The 11,182-nt window shown below is 37.3% G+C and overlaps 1 long non-coding RNA gene across 1 annotated transcript; it reads right to left on the bottom strand.

Annotated features, from left to right (window-relative positions):
* Nucleotides 1-7,252: 7,252 nt before the first annotated feature.
* LOC144798954 (uncharacterized) lies at nt 7,253-8,593 on the bottom strand. Its single transcript, XR_013603708.1, has 3 exons — nt 8,501-8,593; nt 7,827-7,915; nt 7,253-7,344 (listed from the first exon to the last, which is right to left on the bottom strand). It is a non-coding gene; the product is annotated as an uncharacterized LOC144798954 (long non-coding RNA).
* Nucleotides 8,594-11,182: the final 2,589 nt, after the last annotated feature.

The raw sequence follows: 11,182 nt of genomic DNA, 5'->3' as shown, positions 1-11,182 counted from the left end.
GAGCGACACTGGAGTGGATCATCTCGTTCCTTGCTGGAAGAACCCAGAGAGTCCGCCTCCCCCCCTTCCGTTCCGCGGCCACCGAAGTCATCTGCGGCGTTCCGCAAGGATCCTCCCTCAGCCCCACCCTCTTCAACGTCTACATGAGCCCTCTCGCAGACATCGCTCGCCAACACAACCTCAACATCATCTCCTACGCCGACACCCAGCTGATCCTCTCCCTCACCAACGACCCCGCCACCGCCAAAGCCAACCTCCAGGAAGGAATGAAAGACGTGGCAGAATGGATGAAGATCAGCCGTCTGAAACTGAACTCAGACAAGACGGAAGTCCTCATCCTCGGACCATCTGCCTCTGCCTGGGACGACTCCTGGTGGCCCCCTGCCCAGGGCATCGCACCCAAATCAACAGACCACGCCCGCAACCTAGGCTTCATCCTGGACTCCTCCCTCACGATGACCAAGCAAGTGAATGCCGTCTCGTCATCCTGCTTCAACACCCTGCGCATGCTCCGAAAGATCTTCCGATGGATCCCCACCGAAACCAGGAAGACGGTCACCCAGGCCCTCGTCACCAGCCGTATGGACTACGGGGAACACCCTCTATGCTGGAACCACAGCCAAACTCCAGAAAAGACTCCAGCGCATTCAGAACGCCTCAGCACGACTCATCCTGGACATCCCTCGCCGCAGCCACATCTCTGCCCACCTGAAAGACCTGCACTGGCTCCCCGTCAACAAGAGGATCACATTCAGACTCCTCACCCACGCACACAAGGCTCTCCACGACACGGGCCCGAAGTACCTCAACAGCCGCCTCACATTCTACACACCCACCCTCCAGCTCCGATCCGCCAGCCTCGCCTCCGTCCCACGCTTTCAGAAGTCCACCGTCGGAGGAAGATCCTTCTCCTACCTGGCAGCCAAGACATGGAACTCCCTCCCCACTCACCTACGGCTGACCCTGGACCATCTCTCCTTCATGAAACAACTCAAGACCTGGCTATTCGAGCAGTAGCGACCCCCCCCTCAGCGCCTTGAGACCCTTGCGGGTGAGTAGCGCGCTATACAAATTTTGCTGATTGATTTACTAAAGATTGATTAGGGATACTCACAATTCAAAGATATGTAAAAAAAATGTGAACAAATGGTTTGGAGGGCTTTTTTCAGCATAAGAAATAACATCAGATGCCATCATTAACCATCGATATTTAGGACACTGGCAAAATGGCAGCACTCTAATGCTGACTATGTGATGATCGCATCAGAACACAACACCATGTGTGAGTATCTCCCTCAGGAATTTGAATACAGAGTATTCGCCCAGGGCTGCAGCACTGTTTGTATTACCTTGCATGTGACAGAGACAAAATGGACACTAGCCTGCCACTGCAGACTGACAAAGCAGTGTGTGACACTGCCAGTTTGACTTTGCTATTACACCTAATGGCAAAGCAACACCTTCCCATAGTGATATATGTAAGTCAACCCTTAAGGAAGGCCTATGGAGCCCTATGGCAGGGAATTATATATTATTAACCATGACATGCTATTTTTAAAACGTCTTAGCAGCAACCCTTCTAATTTGTAGGTTGCTGTGGAAAGGTTAGAAGCCCCATTGGCCAACACAGGCTTACCAGCTGGCATCCCAGTCCGGCTAACTTCTGAATGGGACTGCCTAGCAGGGTCAAGTAAGGTATCAAATACATTGTGACATTAAATCCGACCTGATCGCCAGGCCAGATTTAGAGTCATTATTAAAGGTAAGCAACTTTTAGAAAGTTGCCCACTCTACAATCCAGCTAGTCCAGTGGCCTCAGAAAGGCACTGGCACCTAGACAGATATCTGACCACCTGGGGAGACGTATGAACTAATCCCAGGCTCAGGAACAAAGGCTGCTGCCGGAGAGCTTGTTGCCATCTCTTCCCCCAGGATGGCCTCCTCAGGGTGTTAGCCCAAAGGCAGGCTTCAAAGGTGAATCCACCTTTGAAGGGCCACTTGTAACAACATCCCTGAGCAGAATGCCTTTTGTTCCTGCAGACATTTAGGAGACAGAGCGAAGGAAGCAAAACCTGTGCCCAAACCGGTTTTCCTGTGGGTGTTGAGCCCACTGGTAGCCACTGCTCTGGTGTGTGCTACCCTTCTCCTGGCAACCAGGGAAATGTTGTGCTATTTTGGAAGGGGCACAAATGGTGTACTCTGGGTTACACAGGTTCCATACATCACAGGAACTTCGTCACTAGAGAGGTGGGGGCCCAATCCCATTGGCTACTGACTGCTTGGTCCCCTCAGGGCATTGTCCTGGGATAAGTAGGGCACCCTAGCACCCCTGCCCATGTGTTCACTTTGGAGAAGAAGAATGGACTGAATAATGATTGCCCTGCTGCCTTTAGTTTACACAAATAGGGGCTGCACTGTTAAGAGGACTGCACCTGCAGCACTTTTGGACTAGAGAAACTGGCACTGTACCTGCGGCTCCTGACCAGGGAAAAGGTGTTTTCCTGCCTTCACCAAGCCCATTGACTCCGAGGATCAGTCTACTGATCTTCTGGAACTGGCTCCAGGGACACAAGATCTGAAGGTGCCCAAGTCGACAAAGTGGTAGCCACCGCAGTTGCCATGCAGCTGTCAGACACCTGAAACACTGAGAGACAAATCTGAGATAGCCAAAAGTTGCACCCATGTCTGCCGGACTGGGAGTGCTATCTGTGGCTGGATTAATCGCACCCAAGGGACACCAACCCCCACCTAGTATATTCGCAATGTGATCGCTGTGTTGTGAGAACAAGCGCCCAGCTGCAGTCCTTAAAATGTTGGTAAGGTTGAAAAATATTGTGTTTTAAGTACCCCTTACAAGACGCACTCTTCTCTCTTTCCATTGCCCCTTACGCCCCTCACGTCCTGCTTCTCATATAATGTGGGAAACATCCTTTACAACGCAACTTTTACAACGCACTACCTTTACAACGCAACTTTTATAACGCAAGTACTTTTACAAAGCATGTTTTTACAACGCATGCATTTACAACGCAAGTGCCTTTACAACGCAAGTGCCTTTACAACGCAAATGCCTTTAGAAAGTAAGTATTAAGTGATATTGTTTTATTTTTTTGTTATTAGTAAAAAATAATAAATGATTGATTTTAAAGTTAATTATTTAAAAATTAAAATAGAATTATTACATTATTACATTATTTTATAAAAGGATTAAAATGAATGTAAAAGGAGTATGTTTTTTATAAATTAAAACTCAGGTGTAAATTAATACTCAGGTGTAAAAAAAATATTTTAATTTAGGTATTATATCCAAAAATAATACTCAGGTATTAATGTATATATTAATTGGGAATATATTGTAATTAAATTAATACTCAGGTATGAAAGTATATATTAATTGGGAATATATTGTAATTAAATTAATACTCAAGTATGAATGTATATATGAATTGGGGATATATTGTAATTAAATTAATACTCAGGTATTTATTAAAAAGTTATACATTTTAGGGATTATATTATAAAAAAATACTCATGTCTTAATGTATAATTTATTTAATTATGAAATCATTATTAATTAAATATTTAACGTATTTAAATATAATTAATAAATAAATTTAATAAAAACATGTAATCAGGGTACATAAACTATTGCTATTAAAAATATTTAATTTGCAATAAAATATATATTTGGAATTAGTTAAAATGTTTAATTACAAGGAATGCTATTTATATTAATTTAATATTATTGTATAAATTAACACATTTTTTTTTGATTTGTATAAAATTACAATGTTGAAAAACTAAAAACATTTTTTGGAGCCTTCAAGAATTTTTTACATAATTAAATATGTTGAAAATGTATGTACTTTTATATTACTAAAAAGATTTTCCCACGCTTTACCATTGAAAGTAATGGGAACATTTGTCCTTCTTTTATTTTTAGAATTGAAGCAATGGGTCCCGCGGAACGACTTTTAAAGTAAAGAAAAAGGATGAATTGAGAAGTTAACTAAAGAAATGGAATAAGTATAGAGGTAAGAAGAATAAAACAGTATTTTACATGTTTAAACATTAATTTAAAAGATTGTGTTTAAATTAAAAGATTTGTGAAAAAAAGATACAACATGTTTGGAATTTTTTGATTTTTATTACAAAAATATTTATACGAAGTAAAAATAACAAGTAAATTTATACATATTTTTGCAAATTTAAATAAATAATATATATCATTTAAAAAAAAGTTTATTACAATATTATGATATTAAATAGTCCTTTTTTAATGTTTGCAGGCTCAGATGACGTTGAGGTTCGCGTTCACGTAAGCGGCCATTTTGAAGAGCATCGAATGAAGGAAGCAGCAGGAAGCTGATCTGCGCTCAGGTAGGAAACACTTTTTTACTTTATTTAAACATATTAGAACGTAAATAAGTACATACATATTGTAAAGAAAGGATAAGGAGAGGTTGCGGTTTATAAAAAGAATGTTATTTATGTAAAAACAGCATGTTGCCGATAATGTTAGTAGAATATGACTATGTTGGGTCGTTAGAAATAATAGGGAAATGTTATTTGTTGAATTTAATGTTAAATATAGATAATGGTGAAATAAAAATGTTATATGACTAATGTTTATGAAACGCAACTGTATATTTGAAAATGCATTGTTTAGAAATATCTTTTTGACTTTTAATAGCATAGAAAGGTAGAAATAGAATACAATGAGTTAGTAAAAAAGCTTCTTTGATTTACAAGTTGATTTTGGTTGAGTTTTATTTAATTAAATATTGATTTTTATCGTTTTGGAACTTTTTGAATATAATAAAGGTGAAATAGTGAGAAAATTGTTCGGTAGGAGGTAGAAGTTTTGTATTATGCATAATTGTAAACATGTTACAAACTAGCAAGGGACATATAGTGAGAATATGTTTTGCTAGGAGGTAGAAATTGTAAAAAAATTTCTGTAATAGTATATAATTTGAATAAATGGTGTTAGGTATATAATAAAGGTGAAATAGTGAGAAAATTGTTCGGTAGGAGGTAGAAGTATTGTATTAGGCATACTTTTAAACGTGTTACAAACTAGCAAGGGACATATAGTGAGAATATGTTTTGCTAGGAGGTAAGGTGAAGAATTTTTTTTGCAAATAATATTGCTTTTGAAAAGTGCTTTTCCATTGATAATTTTCAATATCCAGAAGGAATTTTGATAATTTAGATTTAATGGACTGTTTGTTTCATAAGAAAATTAAAAATTTTAAATTGGATTTCCAGAAATAATTATAAAAATTATGAAGGAATTAGACAAATTAAAAAAAAAGTACATTGAAAATTTTTTGGAGGGCATTCAGTTTTGAAAAACTTTGCATATTCCTGTACAACAAAATGCAAGATATTTTGACAAAGTGGAAAATGGATTTTTGGTTCATCTAAGTTTTAAAACTTTAGAGTTTATTACACATGGTGTTTGTTAAAAATTGCTATTCCCACTTTTTAAATTTCAAAAAAGTTCCAAATGTTAAATTATTTATTTTTTGTTTTTTAATCAAACAAAATTTTTTTTTCTGAATATGTTTTCCAAATGAATATTTAAAAAAAATGGTTTGTAAAGAAGCTTTTTCAAAAAGATAATGGATTTTGAAAGAAAATAAAATATTCCATTTTATATTCATAAATGCATTTTAAAATATAAGTCATTAATTTGAATGGTTTGATTGATGAACAGGAGTAAATTTGGGGATTTTTGTGTTTACTAACACTGCATCAAATGCTTTTAATATGGGCAAAAATAGATGATAAGATAAAAAAAATAGGTAATTAGAGGTGGGGTGACCCAACGTAAAATTTGAAAAAATGATTTAGAAAAATTAAAATGCCAATTGAATTTTGTATTAAGATAAATTTAGGTCAAAGCAGGAAAGTAAGTTATATTTTAGAAATGGAGAATGTTAGCAACATTTTCTAGGTAGTCTAGAGCCACACACAACGAAAACTTGTAGTACACCCAATAGTCTCTCAGACATTTCCCTTGATTTGGTAGAAATTCGTGGGTTTAGGCTACCAGTTAATGTTTGAGAAATTCTCAATTCTTGAAAACTTTGCTCCTTCTTCAAAGTTTCAAGAAATGAGTAGAAGTTAGGGTGTGGTTTGCCAATTGTATGGTTGAAGGAGTTATGCCATCCCTCTATGGCATTATTTTGTTTTTGCTTCTCCCTCTAAACAGCTCGTGTAACAGTTCCACCACTCCACATGGTAACGTGGCTTCCTCCTGCGACCTGATCTGCTTAGGTGTCCAATCCATGTGTCTTCAAAATAATTTAGAATGGGTGCCAATTTCTCTTCATTTTGATTAAAATATTCTGATTCAGTAATAGCAATGTAGTACTCGTCTACACTTTCGGGAGGAACAAAACAAAGAGCAGTTAATTTTTTTAATTCAAACTGAAGTTTGCTATCAGATGAGTAATCGGTAACCAGGGATGTTTTTTGTAGTTTACACCAAAATGCCTGGGAAAAATGGAAAAAACATCCCTGAATTTGGGTATTCGTGTACGTTTTAGTGATCACATTGATCATAGTCAATTCATAATCCACAATAATTTTCCTAGGACTTTTTTTGGTAATGTTTTTAATAACTGATAATAATTCAGTATAGGTTGCAGATTGCTTATCTGGTAGCAAACTATATACTAAGGGGATCACATTATTGTTAATTTTTCCATGAATTGTATAAATTTGGGTGAATGGATGGGGTGTACTTTTAAATGTCCCATCCATCATCCAAATTTCACAATTTTCTAACTTCACAAGGTTACGGGGTGTACTAAAAATAATAATATGTTTTTGAGGGTTTTTGTTATCATGCAAAAGGAATGGTTCATTAGCAAAAGAAATAGTCAGCTCCTCAGGAATTACAATATCAGAAAAGGTTTGAGGAGTTGTAGTATTTATATTACTTGCCTGCCTTTGTCTTTGTATAATTCTTCTCAAATTAGGGATAATAGGCATATTACTAGCAACATGACTGGGAACATGCTGTGCAACCTCTCTTAAAATTGTTCCTGTAGAATCATTGGAGGTGGATGCAATTTCTTTCATTTCGTTTAAGGTTTCCCTTACTTCAATCTCCATTGCAGAGGCAGAGTGGTTATGATCAGTCGTTTTTATTATGATATTATCAAGAGTAACCGCTCTGCCGCTGCAACGGGATGAATAGTATTGCACACACCTCCAATGATTCCGTGGAAAATGTATCCTTTCTTTAGCATATATATATCCTGCATGTGTTAATAGATGGTTTCCTTTCCTAGATTTCATATATGATGCTGTTGCCTGAGTTGACATTTTCTGTGGGGGAAAAAATAGACAAATTTTAATATGTTTTTTTCACTTAATAAATAAAAATCTACACTATCACTCATTTTTTTACAGCAGCATCTCCCTGGAGTTACAGTAGTAAATCCAGCCCCTACACTATCCCACACTTTCCCTTCTGCGGTACCTTTCTGGAGTTAGAATAGTAAATACTGCCCTTACACTATCCCACATTTTCCCTACTGCAGCACCTTCCTGGAGTTAGAGTACTAAATCCTGCCCCTACACTATCCTACACTTTCCTTATTGTTGCACCTTCCTGGAGTTTTAACAGTAAATCCTGCTCTTTCACTATCCCACACTTTCCTTACTTTAGCACCTTCCTGGAGTTAGAATAGTAAATTTTGCCCTTACACTATCCCACATTTTCTCTACAGTAGCATCTTTTTACAGTAATAATAATAAAGTTATGTCAATTTATTACTATATATGCTTGTAATTTTTATTTGAATTACCTTCTGAGTCTGGTGTGTTTTCCTTGTTTTGTTCTGAGGTTCACTTGGATTTGGTTTTCTTTTGGTCTTTGAAGAGTTTTTAGTGTATTCTGCAAACAGAAAAAAATATGAGTATGTATTTTTTTGTTTTAATTTTTGGTGAAAAATTAAAAATGTTTACATTTCTCTTCAAAAGTTTATTTTTCTAAAATCCTGTCCCTAAACTATCCCACATTTTCCCTACTGCAGCATCTTCTTGGAGTTACATTAGTAAATCCTGCCCCTACACTTTACCACACTTTCTCTACTCCAGCACCTTCCTGGAGTTAGATTAGTAATTCTTACCCCTATTCTATCCCATACTTTCCCTACTGCTGCGCCTTCCTGGAGTTAGAATAGTAATTCTTACCCCTACTCTATCCCATACTTTCCCTACTGCTGCACCTTCCAGGAGTTAGAATAGTAATTGATACCCCTACACCATCCCACACTTTCCCTACTGTTGCACTTACCTGGAGTTAGAATAGTAATTGTTACCCCTACACTATCCCACACTTTCCCTATTGCTGCACCTTCCTGGAGTGAGAATAGTAATTGTTACCCCTACACTATCCCACACTTTCCCTACTGCTGCACCTTCCTGGAGTTAAATTAGTAAATCCTACCCCTATGCTTGTACTTTTTATTTGATTTACCTTCAGAGTCTGGTGTGTTTTCCTTCTTTGGTTCTCAGATTCCCTTGGATTTGATTTTCTTTTGGTCTTTGAAGAGTTGTTTGATAATCTGCAAACAGAAAAAAATATGAATATGTATTTTTTTGTTTAAATGTTTGATGAAAAATGGAAAATGTCTACATTTCTGTTCAAAAGTTTAATGTTTCTAAAATTCTGCCTCTACACTATCCCACACTTTCCCTATTGCAGCAACTTTCTGGAGTTAGAATAGTAAATCCTGCCCCTACACTATCCCACACTTTCCCTACTGCTGCACCTTCCTGGAGTTAGAATAGTAAATCTTACCCCTATGCTTGTACTTTTTATTTGATTTACCTTCAGAGTCTGGTGTGTTTTTCTTGTTTGGTTCTCAGATTCCCTTGGATTTGATTTTCTTTTAGTCTTTGAAGAGTTGTTTGATAATCTGCAAATAGAAAAAAATATGAAAATGTATTTTTTTGTTTAAATGTTTGATGAAAAATGGAAAATGTCTACATTTGTGTTCAAAAGTTTAATGTTTCTAAAATCCTGCCTCTACTCTATCCCATACTTTCCCTACTGCTGCACCTTCCTGGAGTTAGAATAGTAATTGATACCCCTACACCATCCCACACTTTCCCTACTGTTGCACTTACCTGGAGTTAGAATAGTAAATCCTGCCCCTACACTATCCTACACTTTCCCTACTGCTGCACCTTCCTGGAGTTAGAATAGTAATTCTTACCCCTACACTATCCTACACTTTACCTACTGCTGCACCTTCCTGGAGTGAGAATAGTAATTTTTACCCCTACTCTATCCCATACTTTCCCTACTGCTGCACCTTCCTGGAGTTAGAATAGTAATTGATACCCCTACATTATCCCACACTTTCCCTACTGTTGCACTTACCTGGAGTTAGAATAGTAATTCTTACCCCTACTCTCTCCCATATTTTCTCTCCTGCTGCACCTTCCTGGAGTTAAATTAGTAAATCTTACCCCTATGCTTGTACTTTTTATTTGATTTACCTTCAGAGTCTGGTGTGTTTTCCTCCTTTGGTTCTCAGATTCCCTTGGATTTGATTTTCTTTTGGTCTTTGAAGAGTTGTTTGAGAATCTGCAAATAGAAAAAAATATGAATATGTATTTTTTTGTTTAAATGTTTGATGAAAAATGGAAAATGTCTACATTTCTGTTCAAAAGTTTAATGTTTCTAAAATCCTGCCTCTACTCTATCCCATACTTTCCCTACTGCTGCACCTTCCTGGAGTTAGAACAGTAATTGATACCCCTACACCATCCCACACTTTCCCTACTGTTGCAATTATCTGGAGTTAGAATAGTAAATCCTGCCCCTACACTATCCTACACTTTCTCTACTGCTGCACCTTCCTGGAGTGAGAATAGTAATTTTTACCCCTACTCTATTCCATACTTTCCCTCCTTCTGCACCTTACTGGAGTTAGAATAGTAATTGATACCCCTACATTATACTACACTTTCCCTACTGTTGCACTTCCCTGGAGTTAGAATAGTAATTCTTACCCCTACTCTCTCCCATATTTTCTCTCCTGCTGCACCTTCCTGGAGTTAAATTAGTAAATCTTACCCCTATGCTTGTACTTTTTATTTGATTTACCTTCAGAGTCTGGTGTGTTTTCCTTCTTTGGTTCTCAGATTCCCTTGGATTTGATTTTCTTTTGGTCTTTGAAGAGTTGTTTGATAATCTGCAAACAGAAAAAAATATGAATATGTACTTTTTTGTTTAAATGTTTGATGAAAAATGGAAAATGTCTGCATTTCTGTTCAAAAGTTTAATGTTCCTAAAATTCTGCCTCTACACTATCCCACACTTTCCCTATTGCAGCAACTTTCTGGAGTTAGAATAGTAAATACTGCCCCTACACTATCCCACACTTTCCCTATTGCTGCACCTTCCTGGAAGGAGAATAGTAATTGTTACTCCTACACTATCTAACACTTTCCCTACTGCTGCACCTTCCTGGAGTTAGAATAGTAAATCTTACCCCTATGCTTGTACTTTTTATTTGATTTACCTTCAGAGTCTGGTGTGTTTTTCTTGTTTCGTTCTCAGATTCCCTTGGATTTGATTTTCTTTTAGTCTTTGAAGAGTTGTTTGATAATCTGCACATAGAAAAAAATATGAAAATGTATTTTTTTGTTTAAATGTTTGATGAAAAATGGAAAATGTCTACATTTGTGTTCAAAAGTTTAATGTTTCTAAAATCCTGCCTCTACTCTATCCCATACTTTCCCTACTGGTGCACCTTCCTGGAGTTAGAATAGTAATTGATACCCCTACACCATCCCACACTTTCCCTACTGTTGCACTTACCTGGAGTTAGATTAGTAAATCCTGCCCCTACACTATCCTACACTTTCCCTACTGCTGCACCTTCCTGGAGTTAGAATAGTAATTCTTACCCTTACACTATCCTACACTTTACCTACTGCTGCACCTTCCTGGAGTGAGAATAGTAATTTTTACCCCTACTCTATCCCATACTTTCCCTACTGCTGCACCTTCCTGGAGTTAGAATAGTAATTGATACCCCTACATTATCCCACACTTTCCCTACTGTTGCACTTACCTGGAGTTAGAATAGTAATTCTTACCCCTACTCTCTCCCATATTTTCTCTCCTGCTGCACCTTCCTGGAGT

Source organism: Lissotriton helveticus, chromosome 12 (genome assembly GCF_964261635.1).
Source record: "Lissotriton helveticus chromosome 12, aLisHel1.1, whole genome shotgun sequence".
Classification (NCBI taxonomy): domain Eukaryota; kingdom Metazoa; phylum Chordata; class Amphibia; order Caudata; family Salamandridae; genus Lissotriton; species Lissotriton helveticus.
The sequence above is the reverse complement of the archived record's forward strand: the minus strand, read 5'-3'. Positions and strand labels throughout refer to the sequence as shown.